Source organism: Somniosus microcephalus, chromosome 21 (assembly GCF_052327205.1).
Source record: "Somniosus microcephalus isolate GS21.2 chromosome 21, FLI_Smic_1.0, whole genome shotgun sequence".
NCBI classification, from domain to species: Eukaryota; Metazoa; Chordata; class Chondrichthyes; order Squaliformes; family Somniosidae; genus Somniosus; species Somniosus microcephalus.
In genome coordinates, this window is record NC_141007.1 from 56,290,492 (window position 1) to 56,314,393 (window position 23,902).

Genomic DNA, 23,902 nt, shown 5'->3' on the forward strand with positions numbered 1-23,902 from the left:
GTCCTCCAGTCGGCTGTCTACCATGGTAACCTGTGCACTGATTTTTATCCGTGGTTTGTAGTAACAAAAGTGGATTGCATAGTCTTAAATATTTCTGATTTAATAGAAACATTCCAGGGAATATACCTTCTGATTCTTGAGGCAGATGAATTCCTTTGTCTGTCCAATACTCCCAAAGGCTTTGTAATTTATTATCAGCTAGCACTGTACACTCTTGATTGAAGCTTTAAGTGAGAAAATACTGGTAAATGTGGCTGGAAACAGAAATGGATCAGGAACTCAACAATCCTGTTACATACAGTCAGACACATCAAATGACTCACCCAAGGGACCTTTTCAAGTAATTTTCTTTGCTCCTCGTGAACATCACTGCTGTGAAAGGAAATCTCATCAATTGGCTTATTTTCATTATAACAATATCCTGTACAAAAGGAGATTTGAATCATGCAAGTAAAATCCCAAAAGTCTGGCTTTTTGATAAAAACTGAAAGCTTCAGAATAACCTCAACTAGACATTAGTGGGGTTAAAGAGGAAGCTAAGCAACTTGGGATGTGAATTGAATGTAACTTCACTTTGTGGGACAGTTGCTTGGTAACCATTTAATGCACGAACTTCTAGAGTTTTGTAAATTAACATTTTTAAAAAACACTCCTTTATGTTACTTGTAGTGTATTATGACTAGCACAATTGCATAGTTTGTACTGATTACGTATCCAGAGTGAGCTTTTTGAGGAGGATGTTGGGAAATCGTATCTGAAAATGTAAATTAAAATTACCTTTTGTTCCTGTCGTGCCTGTGAGCTTAAATATTTTTTTAAAACCTTGAAATCATGGAAATTATGGCTAAATTGAAGCACAAGGTAATATTCATAAACTCACTGGTTGAATTTTCTTCTGGTACAACAATTTTAGCACATCTAATACTCATTTACTAAGCGTGTTTTGTAGTGACGTACAAAGTTTGCTTTTCTTTTGGACTGAATTTCTGAAATGCAGATGTTTACATAGAATTACAAAGAACATACAGCGCAGAAACCAGCCATTCGGCCAAACTAGTCTGTGCTGGTGTTTATACTCCACATGAGGCGCCTCCCATTCCATCCTTTCAGCATATCTTTCTATTCCCTTTTCGCTCATGTACTCATCTAGTTTCATTTTGAAAGCATCTAAGCTATTTGCCTCAACCATTTCCTGTGGTAGAGAGTTCCACATTCTAACCACTCTCTGAGTAAATACATTTCTCCTTATTTCCCGAGTGGATTTATTAGTAACTATCTTGTATTTATGGCCCCTAGTTTTGGATTCTCCCACAAGTGGAAATATTCTCTGAGCATCTACCCTGTCCAACCCATTCACAAAGGCAAAGACCTCGAGTTTTTTATTTATTGTACACTGTGTGGCCAATAATGGATATTAAGGGAATCAAGGGATATGGGGATCGGGCAGGAAAGTGGTGATGAGTTAGAAGATCAGCCATGACCTTATTGAATGGTGGAGCAGGCACGAGGGGCCAAATGGCCCACTCCTGCTACTACTTCTTATGTTATGTTCTTAATGCGATATCAGTCACTTTTTGCGCTGGAATCCTGCGCAGCACCTGTTACAAATAGTGCCTAATAATGTGAATTGTAATGTACATGTTCTGAGCTGGGATCATGAAGGCCCTGGAAAAGGTGCAAATAAAGGCAAAGCTCCATAATGCAGTCAGAGGCCTAGAAATTGGGTCAGGTAGCGGCCATTTTTCAAGCACTACACCGCCTCCTAAATCCCCAAAATGGCAGACTGGAAGTGCGCAGCCTGCCATATTGGATAACAAACAATAGGCATCCTTTACCTACACCTGAAGCAGGCAGTTAGGCCTTTTGCATATGCAAATAAGGGGCCTAACCCTAAAGCAACATGCTACCCACCACCAGCCCCCACCCCTCCACCCTCAAGGCCATCACTTAGTTGTGCACGAGCAGAAACATAGAAACATAGAAGATAGGAGCAGGAGTAGGCCATTCGGCCCTTCGAGCCTGCTCTGCCATTCAATGAGATCATGGCTGATCATCCAAATTCAGTACCCTGTCCCTGCCTTCTCCCCATATCCCTTTAGCCTTTGAGTGCCATTCCCCAATCAATCCTACCCAACTCGCTCCTCAGACCATCATAGTTTCCTTTATTTAAATTGAGGACCCTAGTCTCTGAGTCAACTACTTCATTCTCCATCTTAATGAAGAATTCGATCATATTAGAGGCTTGAACTTCCTGCATTTACCTGACTGGGCCTCCTCCTGCAGTGCCGGCCATGTGGAAATGATATCTGAGATCCAATATATGGGGCAACTCGGACCTCACCATTTGTGTGTAGAGTAGGTTCCTTGCATGGGGGGTGGGGGGGGGTGCAGTGCCCCAAAATGGGCGCTTCCAAATTGCGAGGCAATTGTGTCTGTACAACACACCAGATTCTTGGTGTCCACATGAAGCAGCTGCCGCATGGGAATCACAGCCACCGATTGCTCAGTTTCTTTCTGTCAACTCAGCTGCCTTTTTTGCCAACCCCATATCCTCTCCATCACCAAGACCCCGCCTACTTCCACCTCCGTAACATTGCCCAACTCTGGCTCTGCCTCTGCCTCAGCTCATCTGTTGCTGAAACTCTCATCCATGCTTTTATTACCTCCAGACTCGACTATTCTAACGCTCTCCTGGCCAGCCTCCCATCTTCCACCCTCCATAAACTTGAGCATGCCCAAAATTCTGCTGCCCGAATCCTAACTTGCACCAAATCCCGTTCACCCATCACCCCTGTGCTTGCTGACCTACATTGACTCCCGGTCCGGCAACGCCTCGATTTTAAAATTCTCAACCTTGTTTACAAACCCATCCTTGGCCTCACCTCCTCCCTAATTCTAACCTCCTCCAGCCCTACATATAAGAAATAGGAGCAGGAGTAGGCCATACGACCCGTCGAGCCTGTTCCGCCATTCAATAAGATCATGGCTGAACTTCTACATCAACTCCACTTTCCCGCCCTATCCCCATATCCCTCGATTCCCTTAGTGCCCAAAAATCTAATGATCTCGGTTTTGAATATACTCAACGACTTAGTACCCACAGCCCTCTGGGGCAGAGAATTCCAAAGATTCACAACCCTCTGAGTGAAGAAATTTATCCTCATCTCAGTCCTAAATGGCCGACGCCTTATCCTGAGACTATGACCCCCAGTTCTAGACTCCCCAGCCGCAGATTGGGTGACCGCTTTGCGGAACACCTCTGTTCAGTCCGTAAGGGTGACCCCGAGCTTCCGGTCGCCTGTCATTTTAATTCACCGCTCCATTCCCACTCGGACCTCACCGTCCTTGGCCTCTTGTATTGTTCCACGGAAGCTCAACGTAAACTCGAGGAACAGCAAATCATCTTCCGATTAGGCACTTTGCAGCCTTCCGGACTCAATATCGAGTTCAACAATTTCAGATCATAACCTCGGCCTCTATTACTTTTTTCCTTTAAATTTTTTCCACCCCTTTGTTTTGGGTCCTCCTTTTCCCCCCCCTCCCCCCCCTTTCCTTTTGTTTCTCTCACCTGGCAGCTGTCCTCATCCTGCCAGTACACTTCACACCTAATCTCAGCTGCCTTTTGTCTCCACGGGCCCATTACCATCTCATTAGGCTTCTTATACCTTTTATTGTCTCCTTTTCTTCTTTTGTTCGATCGCAGCTTTGCCTTCGATCTTTTTATTTTCTTTCCAGTTTTGAAGAAGGGTTTCAACCCGAAACGTCAAGTCAAATTTCTCTCCACGGATGTTGCCTGACCACCTGAGTTTTTCCAGCATTCTCTGTTGTTATTTTAAACAGCCTCTCAGCATCTAGCCCTCTAAGAATTTTATACGTTTCAATGCGATCACCTCTCATTATTTTAAACTCGGGAATATAGGCCCATTCTACTCAATCTCTCCTCGTAAGACAGCCCTCTCATTCCAGTGAACCTTCACTGCACCCCCTCTAAGGCAAGTATATCCTTCCTTAGGTAAGGAGACCAAAACTGTACTCAGTACTCCAGGTGTGGTCTCACCAAAACCCTATATAATAGCAGTAAGACTTCCTTACTCTTATACTCCAACCCCCTTGCTATAAAAGATAACATACCATTTCCTTCCTAGTTGCTTGCTGTGCCTGAATGTTAACTTTCTGTGATTCATGTACAAGGACACCCAAATCCCTCTGAATACCAACATTTACAGGAAACTTTCGATTAACCGGGTCCTAAATAACCGGAACGCTCTATCCACCGGCAAAATTCAGGAGTCGGTTCAGGTAACTTTTTTTACTTTTAGTTACTTTTTTTACTCCATTTGTTGCTGTGCAAGGGTGTAGCTGAAGCTGTTGCTAAGCCACAGAGACGCTTGCAACTTGTGCCGATTGTTTTGAAGCTGTAAGCAACAGGGTTTGTTGCTTTATACGGAGCTCTGAGCTCCGTATCTTTTACTATAGCGTTCGGTTTTCCGGAATTGTTGATGAACCGGCACCACGTCAGTCCCGTCTGTGCCGGATACCAGAAAGTTTCCTGTACTAGTCTCTCACCTTTTAAAAAAATATTCTGTTCTTCAATTCTTCCTACCAAAGTGGTTAATTTCACACTTTCCCACATTATACTCCATCTGCCACCTTCTTGCCCAATCACTCCGAGATCTCTGCACTCCTCCAATTCTGGCCTCTTACGCGTCCCCAATTTTCATTTCTCTACCATTGGTGGCCATGCCTTCAGCTGCCAAGGCCCTAAGCTCTGGAATTCCCTCCCTATACCTCTCTGCCTCTTTATCTCTCTCTCCTCATTTAAGAATCTCCTTAAAACATACCTCTTTCACCAAGCTTTTGGCAACTTGTCCGAATATCTCCCTATATGGCTCGGTGTCTATTATTGTTTGTTAATGCTTCTGTGAAGCGCCTTGGGATGTTTTATTATGTAAAAGGCGCTATATAAATGCAAGTTGTTTCACATGTTTACAGTGTTTCCACTGATTCTGTTTGCAAGCCCAACCACAAGCTGAACTTCTGACCCCCATATCCTCTCCATCACAGAGACCACCTACTTCCTGTACAAATTGTTACTGTATAGCGCAGGTTAAAAATAAATTAATGAATGTTTTACTCAATAACAAGATAATCTTGTTCAAATACTGCTAATGCTAACTGATTAAGAAAATAATCTAGTGTTTGCCAAGTCTATTGCCTGAGTGAAGTGCATGTTATTCTAGAAGCTCTACTGGGTCTATGAGGTGTAAGTACAGCAGAATGTCTTCAAGAAGATTATGATAGTGCTGTTTAAAGAAATAGATCTGTCTGTCAACCTAGCAATAGGGAAATTCCATCCAGTAAAGTCTTAGAATCTTTCACTTAACTTCCCATTTTCAAATATACAAATTGCAGGCTCTACTACCATAGAAACCAAACAAGTATTTTTTTAAAGCTTTTGTTTTCATTTCCCATTTTACTCAGGTTTCACCAATTGCACAATAAGAAAGTTAGTAATAGAGAAATACCTATGCTCTAAAGGGATATGAACAAAAATTTAAAAAACTATGGCCTAGAAATTCAATGGAGTCATGCCCATTTTACTGGCATAAAATTGCCGCCTAAGCATCCAATATGGCAGGTGGGGCATGAACATTCATTATGTGCCGGAAGTGCACCATCCGCCATGTTGGTAAAGGCAGAAAAAGAGGCAACCTGGGCTCGCGTCAATGAATATGCAGATAGGGTGCCTAACGCCTTTTTGAGGCCCCCTTTGCAAATTTGGGCTGCCCTGAACGTAGACAGTGCTGGGCCAGCTGTGTTCAGGAAAACATGATCTACATGTGGCCTAACCAACGATAAAGGGACCGCTGGAGATCGCCACCAATAAGGTAGGTTTATTTAAAGAATACTTAGCTGAATGTGGAGCTAGGAAGAGCAGGAGTGCTCCTCCTGGATCCACTACAGTGCCGATGTCTGTTATGGGCCTCTGCTCAGCTACTTTCGATCGCTTTCCTCTTTCCGATTGCTAACCCTCTCTCCTAATTGCTTCCTAACCTTTCTCGGGACCTACCCAAGGGCCACTGCCGGCAACACGGCGGTCTAAAATTTAAATCCTCTTTGCCGGTGAGTTGCCTGAGGATGCACAGCGGGGGTCTGCAGCTCGACAGCTGCATGTAAATGAGGCCCAAGACCCTACACCGAGCGGGCCTTGGGCTACGAGGCAGGTCAAGCCAATTTCTAGGCTTATGTATTTGGAATGAAAAGAAAGGACTTGCATTTTATATAGCACCTTTCACAACTTCAGGACATCCCAAAGCACTTTAAACCAATTAAGTACTTTTTTTGAAGTGTATTCACTATTGTAATGTAAGAAACATGGCAGCCAATTTGTGCATAGTGGTCCCACAAACAGCAAGTAAATAAATGAGCAGATCATCGGTATCAGTTCTGATGAAAAGTCATTGATCTGAAAGTGCCTTGGGACATTTTACTGCGTTAAAGGCACTATATAAGTACAAGTTGTTGTTGTTGTTGAAAGGTTAACTCTGGTTTGCTCCACAGATGCTGCCTGTTCTGCTGAGTGTTTCCAGTATTTTCTGTTTTATTTCAAATTTCCAGCATCTGCTGTATTTTGCTTTTGTTTTATCTGTATTAAATGTTTTGAGGGATAAATATTGGTCAAAACCCCAGGGATAACTCCCCTGCTCTTCTTTGAATAGTGCCCTGGGATCTTTCACGTCCACCTGCGAGAGCAGACGGGGCCTCAGTTTAGTGTCTCATCTGAAAGACGGCACCTCCGACAGTGCAGCATTCCCTCAGCACTGCACTGGAATGTCAGCCTAGATTATGTGCTGAAGTCTCTGGAGTGGGACTTGAATCCATTACTTTCTGACTCACAGGGAAGTGTGCTACCCACTGAGCCATGGCTGACACTCTAGAGAATGTCATTGTACGTCATTCCCACTGTGAGAAACTGCCGAAGACCTTATTTAATCATCTGTCACAAATAGTTACACCCCAAAATCCCCTCAGGAGGTCTTGCTCAGCTGAACTGTCCATACTCTTGACGGTAATTGGTGTATTCAACAGCTGAAAGAAAGAGCAGGTAGTATCAGAAGATGTATTCGTGATTCATCTACTAATCTAAACAGTATACATATCATCATTCATTGTTGTACTTTTTTCACGATCTGTGGAGTTTTTTCCCTTCCTTATTCAGGTTCCTTAAAGCATTCTTGGCAAACCAGTTTATCTACTTTCCGTCGCTTCTGTCTGTGCCTTCACTAAGAACTGAAATTTTGCTGTCTCTTGGGTTGAAGAAAACCGGTGTCGAGGTAATCCTGTCCACAGGTTAGTAAAATGTATTTTTCATTAAACGCAAAGTGTTGTTAGATTTAACTATGATAATTTTAGAAGATGTTTAAAACAAGCTAATTCTAGACATTTCCTTTTGTCATCATTGCATAGAACCTTCTTGCTAGGAAGGAATTTAATCTATTCATTCACTTCGGCAGCTTACTGGTATTTCACCTTTCATGCCAGTGTATTTTCAATAAGCCTCTTCAAAAGCATGTATAAGTTCACAATCATTTATCTTTACTTGGGTGTTTACCAGCATTCCATGTTTGTCTGCTTGAGTTTCTGTCAAGATTTTACGATGAATTGGATTTAAGCAAGTTGGTTAAAGGGCACAAGTGCCTTATTGATTTACACTTTAAAATTTATGTTCTATGTATTTCCATCACTTCTGAGGATACTATTAAAATTTAATTCAATTTGCTTATGAATAATTGCACCTATAACTCCAACCAGCCTTATTTTTCTCCACACTGTCTCTGTGTCAAACTCAATGATAGGCAATAGTCAGCTTATTGCTTTTTCTACCAGGTTGATGTAATTAATACATTGGAATAAACATAGAAAATGATTAGAAATATTTGAAAAGATTGGGATGGTCACAAAAGGCAAGTGAGGATAGGTAAAGAAAGTGGGAGAGACAAATCACAAGGATAGAAGGAAGATCAGAAAACAGATTGGCCTGTTAAAGGTTAAATTGCGTAAAACTATAACAGATGATCAATACGTGGCAAATATATTGATCAGTTCTTCACATCAGTTTTCAGAAAGGAGGACTGCAGACAAATTCCATGAATAATAAATGGAATGGAATGATCCGTCCCATATATATAAGTTAATAAAGATTGTGTTATGCAGGTACTATAAGAAATAAATTCTCCTGGGTGAGATGGAATGCATCCTAGAATCTTCACTGAACTAAAGGAGGAAAATGGTGACACTTTAGATGATATTTTTCAGAGTTCTATAAATACTGGAATAGTACCTGAGGACCAGAGGATAGAAAATGTAGTTCCAATAGTCAAAACCTGATAATTACAGGCCAGTTAGTTTAAGATACACTGTAAAAAAAATGTTTCAGGGTATTCTACAGGATGGTATAAATTAACATTTAAAGTACAAGTATCATCAGAACAGTCATCATTTTAAAAGTAATTGGTCATGCCTTGAAAACCTATTGATTAAATAACTAAGCTTGAGAATGAAGGGAATCCAATAGTTGCAGTTTCAAAAGGAATTTGAACAACGTTCTTCAGGTGAGACTAGGAGGGTAAGATTAGGACTCTGATAGATTGACTTGATGGATTTATTTGCATGGAAAGAATGTCTGGTCGATTCAATTGAATATGGGAATCCAGGATCATGTTTGAAGTGGCTTGTGTATTTTTAGTTGATTACTGACTGACAATAATCAAAGTTTAAAGTTACCACCAATTTCCTATGCATTGATATTACAAATATGCAAAGTTTTGATTCGAATTGTGACTGAAATTTCATATTCATCATGCCCTGGTGTGTGCTGAATAATCTGATCTTGGTCAAGATGGCAATACAATTGGAATCTGTGTCCTCAGGTTAGGCAAGTAACATTTAGCCAGGGTTTCTTCTCCTGGTCACTGCACAGTGACTCTTGTCAAAAGGTGTGCATCTTGGATGAGGATGGGATTGGGCTTGACTATGTTGACCCCTCCATGGTTAAATTGCCGACTGACACTCACTGCTACGGCTCATATGTGCATGTTGGCAGAGGTACTGAAGGGCTGCCTGCTCCTCCAGACTGTGCTGAATCACTGCCTTCAGTGACAGAGGAAAGGAAAAGGAAATTATAAAGAAGAAAAAAGGAACCAGCATTTTGAGAATACCGGCACCATAATGAACTACCCAACACCCATTGAAGCATATACAGATTTTTTATTTCATACTACAGTATATTCTGATATGGACTCCTCCCATCCAAACTATCCATTCCTCCGATTCTGGCCTCTTGTGCATTTCACCACCCCACTTCACCCCACCATTGAGGGCCGTACCTTCAGCCATCTAGACCTCGTACTCTGGAATTTACTCCATAAAATCCCTCCGCCTCTGCTCCTTTAAGACCCTTCTTAAAACCCAACTCTTTGTCCAAGCTTTTGGTCAGCCCTCCTAATATCTCCTTCTTTGGTTCAGCATCCATTTTTTGATTACGCCTCTGAAGCATTTTGTGATGTTTTTCTATGTTACAAGGGTTTTATACACAAGTTATTGTTGAACTATGTAATGCAATTTTTTAACATTTCAAAAATGTAATCCAAAAAAAAATGTTTGATTCTGTACCACTGTTAAATGGGCTAAATCCAGGAATGCTAAATTATGGCACTGAGTGACAAAAATAGGGACAAAAAGAATATATTGCAATATTTATATTAAAAATGGGAACGAAGAAAGCATTTATTGAAATAAAATGGATATTTTAATGCAACAATTTTATAGATTGTATCATCAATATCAATAAACCAAAGATAATTTCCATTTAAATACAATCTAGGAAATGGGCAAAGGAGGCATAACTTTCTCAAACATACATATTTGCACTGTCTTTCTTTCCATATGGAGAACTTTTAATTTGCCGCTGTTATTGCAGAACTTCCCTGATTTGATTTGGCCTCTGTGCCTTTTACACCATGAAGCTACCAAACAATCACTTAGCATACTACTATTTCTCAAGGTTAATTTTAAGCAATCTTTCTGGGAAAGTTCCTTCACAATGCAAGTCTCTGCTTCATTATGCAGGAGGTGGTCTGAAATCCAGATAGCTCCATGTAGAATTCTGCAAAGCCATAAGCTGCAATTTTCAGCTGCTCAACTCAATAATCCGATTAAGTATTTTCTTATGATAACTTCAGTGGCATGCCAGGAACGGAGTTATCGATTTTTATTACAAATCAGTGTAACTTGGTAGATTAAAGAGAAGTTCTTGTTCCATTACATAGAAACATAGAAGATAGGAGCAGCAGTAGGCCATTCGGCCCCTCGAGCCTGCTCCGCCATTCAATGAGATCATGGTTCATCATCCAAACTCAGTACCCTATCCCTGCTTTCTCCCCATATCCCTTGATTCCTTTAGCCTTAAGAAATATATCTAACTCCTTCTTGAATTTATTTAATGAATTGGCCTCCACCGCCCTCTGTGGCAGAGAATTCCACAGGTTCACCACTCTCTGGGTGAAGAAATTCCTCCTCATTTCTGTCCTAAATGGCCTACCCCTTATCCTTAGACTATGACCCCTGGTTCTGGACTCCCCGGCCATCAGAAACATCCTTCCTGCATCTAGTCTGTCCAGGCCTGACAGAATTTTATAGGTTTCGATGAGATCCCCTCTCAATCTTCTAAACTCCAGTGAGTACAAGCCCAATTGACACAATCTCTCCTCATACGTCATTCCTGCCATCCCAGGTATCAGCCTGGTGAATCTTCGCTGCACTCCTTCCATGGCAAGATTGTCCTTCCTCAGATAAGGCGACCAAAACTGCACACAATACTCAAGGTGCGGTCTCACCAAGGCCCTGTACAACTGTATCAAGACATCCTTGTTCCTGTACTCGAACCCTCTTGCTACGAAGGCCAACATACCATTTGCCTTCTTAACCGCCTGCTGCACCTGCATGCTTACCTTCAGCAACTGGTGCACAAGAACACCCAGGTCTCTTTGCACTTCCCCTTCTCCCAATCTATTGCCATTCAAAAAATAATCTGCCTTCCTGTTTTTGCCACCAAAGTGGATAACCTCACATTTATCCACATTATAGTGCATTTGCCATGTTTCTGCCCAATCACCCAAACTGTCCAAATCATACTGGAGTTTCACGACATCCTCCTCACAGCATACCCTCCCACCCAGCTTTGTGTCATCTGCAAATTTGGAGATATTACATCCAATTCCCTCGTCCAGATCATTAATATATATTGTGAACGGCTAGGGTCCTAGGACCGATCCTTGCGGTACCCCACTAGCCATTGCCTGCCACTCGGAAAACGACCTGTTTATTCCAACTCTTTGCTTTCTGTCCACCAACCAGTTCTCTATCCAAGTCAATACCTTGCCCCCAATCCCATGTGCCTTAATTTTGCACGCTAATCTTTTATGCGGGACCTTATCGAAAGCCTTCTGAAAGTCCAAATACACCACATCCACTGGTTCTCCCACATCTATTTTACCAGTTACATCCTCAAAAAATTCCAGTAGATTAGTCAAGCATGATTTACCTTTTGTAAATCCATGTTGACTTTGTCCGATCCTGTTACTGCTTTCCAAGTGCTCTGCTATTACATCTTTTATAATGGACTCTAGCATTTTCCCCACTACCGATGTCAGGCTTACCAGTCTATAATTCCCTGCTTTTTCTCTACCACCGTTTTTGAATAGTGGGGTAACATTAGCTACCCTCCAATCCATGGGTACTGTTCCAGAGTCTATCGAGTTCTGGAAGATGACCAGCAGTGCATCTACTATTTCTAGGGCCACTTCCTTAAGTACCCTAGGATGTAGATTATCAGGCCCTGGGGATTTATCGGCCTTCAGTCCCATCAATTTTCCTAACACCATTTCCCTACAAATACTGATTTCTTTCAGTTCCACCCTTTCATTAGACCCTATGTCCTCCAGCATCTCTGGGAGGTTATTTGTGTCCTCCTTTGTGAAGACAGAACCAAAATATGTATTTAGTTGGTCTGCCATTTCTTTGTTCCCCATTATAAATTCCCCTGATTCTGACTGCAAGGGACCTACGCTTGACTTCACCAATCTTTTTCTCTTCACATATCTATAAAAGCTTTTACAGTCAGTTTTTATGTTGCCTGAAAGCTTACTCTCATAATCTATTTTCCCTTTCTTAATTAATCCCTTTGTCCTCCTTTGTTGAATCCTAAACTGCTCCCAATCCTCAGGATTATTGCTTTTTCTGGCCAATTTATATGTCCTCTCCTTGGATCTTATGCTATCCCTAATTTCCCTTGTTAGCCACGGTTGAGTCACCTTTTTTGTTTTATTTTTATGCCAAACTGGGAAGAACAAATTCTGTAGTTCATCCATTCGGTCTTTGAATGTTTGCCATTGCCTATCCACTGTCAACCCTTTGAGTAATATTCCCCAATCAATCCTACCCAACTCGCTCCTCAGACCATCGTAGTTTCCTTTATTTAAATTGAGGACCCTAGTCTCTGAGTCAACTACTTCATTCTCCATCTTAATGAAGAATTCGATCATATTATGATCGCTCTGACCCAAGGGGCCTCGTACAACAAGATTGCTAATTAATCCTTTCTCGTTACATAATACCCAGTCTAAGATGGCCTAGGGGAAATAGTGGATAGATTCATTTCCTGAACAACCCATTCTGAAAACTTGGTTCAGTATGCCTGCTGTCTTGGGGAAAGCTGTACTGGTGGTGTAGCTTTGGTTTTAACTTGAAATAGTTACATAGTTAGAAGCAGATGTGCTTGATATGGTGATATCATGCAATCATCAACAACTTGCATTTATATAGCACCTACAATGTAAATAAAAATCTCAAAGCGCTCCACGGATGCGTAATCAAAAGAAAATCGTATTATTCAGCAAGACTGTTTGAGAAATGGATGGTTACAATCCTTTGCAAGATACAATCCACTTATATTTCTCTACAGCTGGCTCTCCAAAAGCTGAAAAAGAAAATCCTTAGTTACAGCATTATAGAAACATAGAAGATAGGAGCAGGAGTAGGCCATTCGGCCCTTCGAGCCTGCTCCGCCATGCAACGAGATCATGGCTGATCATCCAAACCCTAGCACCCGGTCCCTACACCGACAGCCATCCCACCCAAGCCCTATCCCCGTAACCCCACGTATTTAATCCCCCCTAACACTAAGGGTCAATTTTTATCATGGCCAATCAACCTAACCCGCACATCTTTGGACTGTGGGAGGAAACCGGAGCACCCGGAGGAAACCCACGCAAACACAGGGAGAATGTGCAAACTCCACACAGACAGTTATATTTAATTTTTAACTGCAGACATCCCATTTTCTACCCCAGTGGTATCCAGCACAGTGGAAGACACTGCGTATGATCGCTGGTTAATGGAATGATTTGGATTGGATGTGTGAGCACTTTCAAGTAGGGTTGCCAACCCTCCAGGGTTGCCCTAGAGTCACCAGGAATTGAAGATTGATTTCCTGTACACTGATGCGAGCAGCCCAGGAGAAAAGTCATAGGGACATTTTTTTTAAACATACTTATTTTTCAATTTCTTTATAAACATTTAAATTTATTAATTATAAAAATATTGGAGATGGGGAAAAGGCTGTTTGACCGGGCAGAACAATTGTAGTCATAGAGTTTTACAGTACAGAAAGAGGCCCTTTGGCCCATCGTGTCTGTGCCGGCCATCAAGCCCTGTCTATTCTAATCCCATTTTCCAGCACTTGGTCCGTAGCCTTGTATGCTATGGCGTTTCAAGTGCTCATCTAAATGCTTCTTGAATGTTGTGAGGGTTCCTACCTCTATCACCCTTTCAGGCAGTGAGTTCCAGATTCCAACCACCCTCTGGGTGAAGAAGTTTTTCCTCAAATCCCCTCTAAACCTCCTGCCCCTTACCTTCAAACTATGCCCCCTGGTTATTGACCCCTCTACAGTACTAAGGGGAAAAGTTCCTTTCTATTTACCCTACCTATGCCCCTCAAAATTTTGTGCACCTCAATCAGGTCCCTCCTCCGCCTTCTCTGCTCTAAGGAAAACAACTCCAGCCTGTCCAGTCTCTCTTCATAGCGGAAGCGCTCCAGCCCAGGTAACATCCTGGTGAATCTCCTCTTCACCCTCTCCAATGCAATCACAACCTTCCTATAGTGTGGCGACCAGAACTGCACACAGTATTCCAGCTGTGGCCTAACTAGCGTTTTGTACAGCTCCATCATAACCTCCCTGCTCTTGCCTTCATTAGCCGAGGCATAGAATATAAGTATCCCATATGCCTTTTTAACCACCTTATCTACCTGTCCTGCTGCCTTCAAGGATCTATGTACATGCACACCAAGGTCTCTCTGATCCTCTGTCCTTCCTAGGGTCCTACCATTCATTGTGTATTCCCTTGCCTTGTTAGTCCTCCCAAAATGCATCACCTCACACTTTTCAGGGTTAAATTCCATTTGCCACTGTTCTGCCCATCTGACCAACCCGTCTATATCATCCTGTAGACTGAGGCTTCCCTCCTCACTATTTACCACTCCAACAATTTTTGTGTCCTCTGCGAACTCACTGATCATACCTCCTAAATTCATATCTAAATCATTAATGTACACTACAAACAGCAAAGGACCCAGCACCGATCCCTGCGGTACACCACTAGACACAGGCTTCCAGTCACAAAAACAACCTTCGACCATCACCCTCTGCCTCCTGCCACTATGCCAATTTTGGATCCAATGTGCCAAATTGCCCTGGATCCCAAGGGCTCTTACCTTCTTGACCAGTCTCCAATGCAGGACTTTGTCAAAAGCCTTACTGAAGTCCATGTAGACTACATCAACTGCACTACCCTCATCCACACACCTAGTCACCCCCTCGAAAAATTCAATCAAATTGGTTAGACATGATCTCCCCCTGACAAAGCCATGCTGACTATCCTTGATTAATCCTTGCCTCTCCAAGTGGAGACTAATTCTGTCCCTCAGAATTTTTTCCAATAATTTCCCTACCACTGATGTTAGGCTCACTGGCTTGTAATTCCCTGGTTTAGCCCTACTACCCTGCTTGAATAATGGTACTACTTTGGCTGTCCTCTGGCACCTCCCCTGTGGCCAGAGAGGTTCTAAAAATTTGTGTCAGAACCCCTGCAATCTCCTCCCTTGCCTCACACAGCAGCCTGGGATACATCTCGTCTGGGCCTGGGGATTTATCCACTTTTAAGCCCACTAAAACCGCTAGTACCTCCTCCCTCTCAATACTAATTTGTTCAAGTATATCACAATTCCCCCTGCCTGATTTCTATGCCTACATCATCCTTCTCCATAGTGAACACAGATGCAAAAAATTCATTTAAAACCTCACCTACATCATCCGGCTCTACACACAGATTGCCACTTTGGTCCCTAATGGGCCCTACTCTTTCCCTGGTTATCCTCTTGCCCTTAATCTATCTATCTATATATATACTAGCTGGGGGAGCCCGGCGGTGCCGAGGCTTTTTGAGGGCATGTTGTTGTTGGAAGAGAGAGAGGGAGCGACTGGGGGGAAGAGAGAGAGGGAAGGCGAGAGAGAGAGGGAAGGCGAGAGGGAAGGAGAGAGAGAGAGAGAGAGAGAGGGAAGGAGAGAGAGAGAGAGGGAAGGAGAGAGAGAGAGAGAGAAAGGAGAGAGAGAGAGAGATGGAAGGAAAGAGAGAGAGAGATGGAAGGAGAGAGAGAGGGAAGGAGAGAGGAGAGAGAGGGAAGGAGAGAGAGAGAGAGAGGGAAGGAGAGAGAGAGAGAGAGATTGGGAGTGTGAGAGAGAGATTGGGAGTGAGAGAGAGAGATTGGGAATGTGAGAGAGAGAGACTGGGAGTGTGTGAGAAAGAGAGACTGGGAGTGCGAGAGAGAGATTGGGAGTGCGAGAGAGAGATTGGGAGTGCGAGAGAGAGATTGGGAGTGCGAGAGAGAGATTGGGAGTGCGAGAGAGAGATTGGGAGTGCGAGAGAGAGATTGGGAGTGCGAGAGAGAGATTGGGAGTGCGAGAGAGAGATTGGGAGTGCGAGAGAGAGATTGGGAGTGCGAGAGAGAGATTGGGAGTGCGAGAGAGAGAGAGATTGGGAGTGCGAGAGAGAGAGAGATTGGGAGTGTGAGAGAGAGAGAGAGATTGGGAGTGTGAGAGAGAGAGATTGAGAGAGAGAGATTGGGAGTGTGAGAGAGAGAGAGATTGGGAGTGTGAGAGAGAGAGAGATTGGGAGTGAGAGAGAGAGATTGGGAGTGTGAGAGAGAGAGAGATTGGGAGTGTGAGAGAGAGAGATTGGGAGTGTGAGAGAGAGAGAGAGATTGGGAGTGTGAGAGAGAGAGAGATTGGGAGTGAGAGAGAGAGAGAGATTGGGAGTGTGAGAGAGAGAGATTGGGAGTGTGAGAGAGAGACTGGGAGTGTGAGAGAGAGAGATTGGGAGTGTCAGAGAGAGAGATTGGGAGTGTGAGAGAGAGAGAGATTGGGAGTGTCAGAGAGAGAGATTGGGAGTGAGAGAGAGATTGGGAGTGTGAGAGAGAGAGATTGGGAGTGTTTCAGTGAAGCAACCACTAACACTACTAACAATAACCAGCCCCAGGACAGTGACATCGTAGCACAGAGAATTCGACCCAACACAATTGTCACTAAACAAAAGGAAAAATACCTGTCATATTGGGCAGAAACAACAAAAACCCAAAGCAAACTCAATTGCTACTTGGCCCTAAACAGACAATACAACATGGCTGAGTACCTGACCATGGTAAAGGATAACAAACTGAGAAAAACCTTGACAAGGTACAGACTTAGCGAACATAGCCTAGCGATCGAAAAAGGCAGACCAGGCTGCCAAGAGAGGACAGGATATGCTCTCACTGCAGTCAGGGAGTAGTGGAGACAGTGATGCACTTCCTCACAGCCTGTGGAAAATATCAGGGCATCAGGGAGAATTGCTACCAAAAATTCTCACAAATATGCCCTGAATTCAGAAATTTGAATGACGACCAAAAACTTCCATACCTACTGGGGGAGGAGAGAAGCTGTGTAGCACTGGCGGCACACTATGTTACAGCTTGCCATGAACAGAGGGACAACCAGTAAACCTAAGAAGAGTATATATAAATAATGCGAATGTATATTTATACACTCAGGGATATACCTGTTTATACACTGTATGAATCGAACTGCGTTTATGTGTTCAACCATAAATGTATTTTGATGCTTTGGCAACATAAGATGTACCTTATCATGCCAATAAAGCGATTTGAATTGAATTGAATTGAATTGAGTGAGAGCGAGAGAGAGATTGGGAGTGAGAGAGAGAGACTGGGAGTGAGAGAGAGAGAGATTGGGAGTGTGAGAGAGTGAGAGAGAGATTGGGAGTGTGAGAGAGAGAGATTGGGAGTGTGAGAGAGAGAGATTGGGAGTGTGAGAGAGAGAGAGAGAGATTGGGAGTGTGAGAGAGAGAGAGATTGGGAGTGTGAGAGAGAGACTGGGAGTGTGTGAGAGAGAGAGACTGGGAGTTTGAGAGAGAGATTGGGAGTGTGAGAGAGAGAGAGAGATTGGGAGCGTGAGAGAGAGAGATTGGGAGCGTGAGAGAGAGAGAGATTGGGAGTGTCAGAGAGAGAGAGAGATTGGGAGTGTCAGAGAGAGACATTGGGAGTGTGAGAGAGAGAGATTGGGTGTGTCAGAGAGAGAGAGATTGGGAGTGTGAGAGAGAGATTGGGAGTGAGAGAGAGATTGGGAGTGTGAGAGAGAGAGATTGGGAGTGAGAGAGAGAGAGAGATTGGGAGTGTGAGAGAGAGAGAGATTGGGAGTGTGAGAGAGAGATTGGGAGTGTGAGAGAGAGAGACTGGGGGGAGAGAGACTGGGGAGAGAGAGAGAGAATGGGGAGATAGAGAGAGAGAGACTGAGGGGGAGAGAGAGAGCGACTGAGGGGTGAGAGCCATGATCTTATTGAATGGCGGAGCAGGCTCGAGGGGCCGATTGGCCTACTCCTGCTCCTATTTCTTATGTTCTTATGTCTAGATCTGCGTTTACGTGTTCAATCATACATGTTTTTCTGTGCTTTGGCAACATAAGATGTATCTTGTCATGCCAATAAAGCAAATTGAATTGAATTGAGAGAGAGATGTGGAGAGAGAGAGAGGGAGAGACTGGGGAGATAGAGAGAGAGAGACTGAGGGGGGAGAGAGAGAGCGACTGAGGGGGAGAGAGGGAGACTGGGGGAGAGAGAGAGAGATGGGGGAGAGAGAAAGAGAGAGAGTAGAGAGACGGGGGGAGAGAGAGGAGAGAGACTGGGGAAAGAGAGAGAGAGAATGGGGAGAGAGAGAGAGAGAGAGCGACTGGGGGAGAGACGGGGAGAGAGAGAGACACACTGGGGGAGAGAGAGAGATGGGCGAAGGGAGAGAGAGACTGGGGAGAGAGAGAGACTGGGGAGATAGAGAGAGCGAGAGAGTGACAGGGGGAGAGAGAGAGACCGGGGGGTGGGGGGGGGAGAGAGAGAGAGAGACTGAGGGGAGAGAGAGAGAGATGGGGAGAGAGAGAGACTGGGGAGAGAGAGACTGGAGGAGAGAGAGAGAGACTGGGGGGAGAGAGAGAGAGACTGGGGGGAGAGAGAGAGACTGGGGGGAGAGAGAGAGACTTGGGGGAGAGAGAGAGACTGGGGGGGAGAGAGAGAAACTGGGGGGGAGAGAGAGAGACTGGGGGGGAGAGAGAGAGACTGGGGGGGAGAGAGAGAGACTCGGGGGAGAGAGAGAGACTCGGGGGAGAGAGAAAGACTGGGGGGGAGAGAGAGAGACTGGGGGGAGAGAGAGAGACTGGGGGGAGAGAGAGAGACTGGGGGGGGAGAGAGAGAGACTGGGAGAGAGAGAGAAACTGGGGGGAGAGAGAGTGCGACTGAGGGGGGAGAGAGAGAGACGGGGAGAGAGAGAGAGAGAGAGAGAATGGGGTGATAGAGAGAGAGAGACTGAGGGGGAGAGAGAGAGACTTGGGGGAGAGAGAGAGACTTGGGGGAGAGAGAGAGACTGGGGGAGAGAGAGAGACTGGGGGAGAGAGAGAGACTGGGGGGAAGAGAGAGAGACTGGGGGGGAGAGAGAGAGACTGGGGGGGAGAGAGAGAGACTGGGGGGGAGAGAGAGAGACTGGGGGGGAGAGAGAGAGACTGGGGGGGAGAGAGAGAGACTGGGGGGGAGAGAGAGAGACTGGGGGGGAGAGAGAGAGACTGGGGGGGAGAGAGAGAGACTGGGGGGGAGAGAGAGACTGGGAGAGAGAGAGAAACTGGGGGGAGAGAGAGAGACGGGGAGAGAGAGAGAATGGGGAGATAGAGAGAGAGAGACTGGGGGGGAGAGAGAGAGACTGGGGGGGAGAGAGAGAGACTGGGGGAGAGAGAGAGAGACTGGGGGAGAGAGAGAGACTGGGGGATAGAGAGAGAGACTGGGGGATAGAGAGAGAGAGAGACTGGGGGATAGAGAGAGAGAGAGACTGGGGGATAGAGAGAGAGAGAGACTGGGGAGAGAGAGAGAGGGACTGGGGGAGAGAGAGAGAGACGGGAGAGAGAGAGAGAGACTGGGGGGAGAGAGAGAGAGAGAGAGACTGGGGGGAGAGAGAGAGACTGGGGGAGAGAGAGAGAGACGGGAGAGAGAGAGAGAGAGAGAGAGAGTACCAAATGAAGTAGAAAGACTGTTTAAAATTAATATTGTTTAAAAGTAATATTGTATGTACCCAACAAATGTCAAATCGATTGACACCTACAGAATGTTGGAAAACTGTACCTTTTTGCTATGTAAGCTTTGGCAATATGGTTCTCTGTAAACTTTCATGCCAATAAAGCATTTGAATTGGAATTGGACTGGGGGGGGAGAGAGAGAGAGAGAAACTGGGGGAGAGAGAGAGAGAGACGGGGAGAGAGACAGAGAGAATGGGGAGAGAGAGAGAGAGAGACTGAGGGGGAGAGAGAGAGACTGGGGGAGAGAGAGAGACGGGAGAGGGAGAGAGAGACGGGAGAGACAGAGAGAGAGAGACGGGGAGAGAGGAGAGAGACGGGGAGAGAGAGAGAGAGAGAGAGAATGGGGAGAGAGAGAGAGACTGGGGGAGAGAGAGAGAGAGAGAGACAGCCAGACAGAGTGAATACACACGCTGAAGATGGGCTGCTGAATTTTTAGTGTTTTTAGTGTTTAAAGTGGGGAAAAAAAAGGTTCATTTCAAGTTTAAAAAGGTTTTGAAGTTAAATTTAGTTCTAGTTAAGTTAGTTTAGTTTGTTTAGTTAAGTTTAAGTTTAGTTTAGTCTAGATTAAGTAAGGAAGGAAAAGACCACCAAAGAGACCACCAAAGGAAAAAAAAAACCCAGAGGAAATTAGAAAAAAAAAAGCCAAAGAAAAAAAAGAAATAAGGGAAAAAAAAATATACAAACCAAAGAACAGCGGCCGCACGGGGCCACAGCAGCAGCAGAAGCGAGGTGACTCGGCCGCATCGGGAACCGAGGCGCGAAGGCCGCACGGAGATGCAGCGGCAGCCGGAGCGAGGAGACTCGGGGAGGCCGCTTCGGGAAACGAGGCGAATCGGGGAGGCCGCACGGAGACGCAGCGGCAGCTGGAACGAGGTGACTCGGGGAGCCCGAGCGGCGAACGAGACACGGCCCGATCGGCGGCCGCAGTCCAGCACCCGAGCGACGACCGCAGTCCAGCACCCGAGCGACGGCCGCAGTCCAGCACCCGAGCGGCGACCGCAGTCCAGCACCCGAACGGCGAACGAGGCACAGCCCGAGCGGCGGCTGGGCTAGAAAGCCCGGGAAAGGCCCGAGGAGCCAGGCCCAGAGACCTCTGAGGAGAAGGGGATCAACCAGAAGGCTTCCAGAAGCAAACCAAGACTGTGAGTACAGGGCCCAGGGAGGGAGACTGAAGCCAGGGAAAGGCCCGAGGAGCCAGGCCGAGACAGAGGCACAGAGACCTCTGAGGGGGAGGGGAACAGCCCGAAGGTACCGGGAAACAGCGGCTCACAGACCCAGACCTGAGAAGGGTGAACCCAGAAGCCGAGGCCCAGGGACCACGGGGTCGGAGAGGGGGACCGGGAAAGTTTGCGAACAGGGAGAGGGAAACACCAAACCCGGGGCCCCAGAAAAGCTTATTCTAAGATCAACAATACTTTACCAAAAATGAGCGAATCAGAAGATCCACAACAGCCCCGCTTCCAGATTCCCCCCAACACCGCAAAAAAAGCTATAAAAGCGATCAAGCATGAGCAGATGAGAGAAAAACCAGAAACACTTTTTGCTGACTGTTACAACAATGGGACAAAAAGTAACCTCATTTTCTACTCAGATCAGCCAGTGGCTTGGATCACAGCAATAAAATCACACTATACCAATGTTAAGCTAGAAAATACCGCAAATGGGTCCATAATGAAAATTAACACACCAGGAGACAGTTCAACTACGACGGTCAACGCGTACAATACCGGAACAATATTAGTGCAAGGCAACCTCGACAAATTTGCAACGGCCTTCAGGACACTGAAAAAATTAACTAAGGGGGGAAGGAACAGCCCCAGAGTGGCCCGCACTCCCCCCAACATTGACAACTTACCAGGAGAAAATCTGCCTGGTCAGGAGGTGAACGAGCCACACAGTTCAAACCAGACACTAACCCCGGGGAACCACAGCCACACGATACAACTGACAAACCCCAGCATAACTACCAGGGAGGAAGCCACACATAGTCCCCCTACCATTCCCAGCTCACCAAGAGAAGAGCAGCATAGCCAGGAAGTGAGTGAGCCCTCCAGGGCCGACCAGCCTAGCCAGGAAGTGAGTGAGCCTTCCAGGGCCGACCAGACACATACCCCGGGATCACACAGCCAGATACGACCAAAAGATAAATTTAATCAATTAGAGATAGAGGTGGTTAAACTTAGAGAGGACTTCCTCAAAATGAATGACTATCAAAATCAGGAGAGGGAGAGACACAAGAGAGAGCTGAAGCTACTTGAGAACCAGGTGAATCTACTTAGGAATCAGGTGAAAGAGCTGCAGGAAAAAGAAGAGAGCCATAGAGGAGAGATAACACCATTAGACCAGCAACCAGAGGCTAGAGATAAGACAAGACAGAGCCGGACGGAACGGCTGCACTCCCACACGGAACAAAAGCAACAAACACACAATACAAGGGGTGCCACACAGACCGACCAGCATACTGATTCGCAATCTTCCCCCACCACCGTGGAACCACAAGCGGGCCGCTCACAAGAGGTACGCACACACCAGACACCCCAGCCCAGCACACACACTATGAGTCCAAGCGAAAGCCACCAGACAGTAAACACAAACAAGGCTGACGTCGTAATACTCATAGACTCAAATGGGAAATTTCTATGGGAGAAAAAGCTATTCCCTAGAAGTAAAGTAGAAAAGATCTGGTGCCCAACAACAAACAGAGCCATGGGATGGCTGACCAAAGCCAGATTAGGCTCCCCCCAACACATAATAATACACACGGGCACAAATGACCTAAAGACCCAACAGAAAGAAGTAGCAACATCGCTCAGAGCAATGATTAGGAAAGCAAGCAGTACATTTCCAAACACTAGAATCACTGTTTCCACAATATTGCCGAGAACAGACTTCAACAACAACACAATTCATGAGATAAATGCCAGCATAGCAAGAGACTGCGAATCAAACCACAACGTACACCTGGCCCAACACCCCACCCTCGATGAGGAATGTCTTTACGACCACGTCCACATCCAAAGGCAAAGAATATCGATCTTTGCTAAAGCCCTGAAGGACGTCGCTTTTAACCGGGTCCATACCCAGACTCCAAGAGGACCCCCCCCCCGACCACCAGAGATCAGCGGGGGTACATATCAGGAACACTACAAGGACCACCAACACACCAACCGAGACCAGAGAGGATCCCCATGCAAAACAACAATATCAGACCTGCACCACTCCTGTCCCACAGGGGAATAGGACTGCTCCCAGCCAGACAGAGGGAGAGATGCACAGGACGTACGCAATACCTCAGACAGAAACAATCCATTAAGAGACAATAAGCAGATGTGCAGCAGCATCTACTTCCGCCTTATGGATCAAGGACTAATTAATAGAAAGAACTGTAACCAAATTGTATTAACTTTTGTAGACAACTGATGTGATCTTTTTTTTCCCACACTTAGACACGACAAACACGTACCACTCTTTAACCTATCATAGTAAAAGATCAAACTTAACATGAAATCCTTATATATTTCGACCTGGAATATCCAAGGTCTACGCTCTTCACTGCGAGAAGTGAAAAGTAGGACCCCAGAGTTCATAGATGAAACTAAAGACCTAGATATTATCATTTTACAGGAAACTTGGTATAAAGGAAAAGGACACACTGGCTGTCCCCAAGGGTACACTGAGCTGGTGGTCCCCTCCAATAAATTACCAAGTGTAACCCAAGGCAGAGACTCCGGAGGCATACTGATCTGGTTTAAAACAGAACTTAAGAATTACATCAAATTTATAAAAAAGGGCGAAAACCATATGTGGCTCAAACTTGAGAGGGAGATTATCTCAAACACCCAAGATGTTTACATTTGCGCACTTTATATCCCTCCAATCGATTCCCCGTACTTTAAAGAGGACACCTTCTCCAACATGGAGGGGGAAATTATCCAATACCAGGCCCAGGGGAACGTGTTGATCTGTGGGGACCTCAATTCAAGAACGGGCGAAGAACCAGACTTCACCAATAATCAGGGAAACAATTACGTTTTCGGGAATAACCACTTTGACATCCCTTCCCTTCCATACAGGCATAACTGCGACAAGCAGTCAAATACCAACGGAAAACAGCTACTACAGCTCTG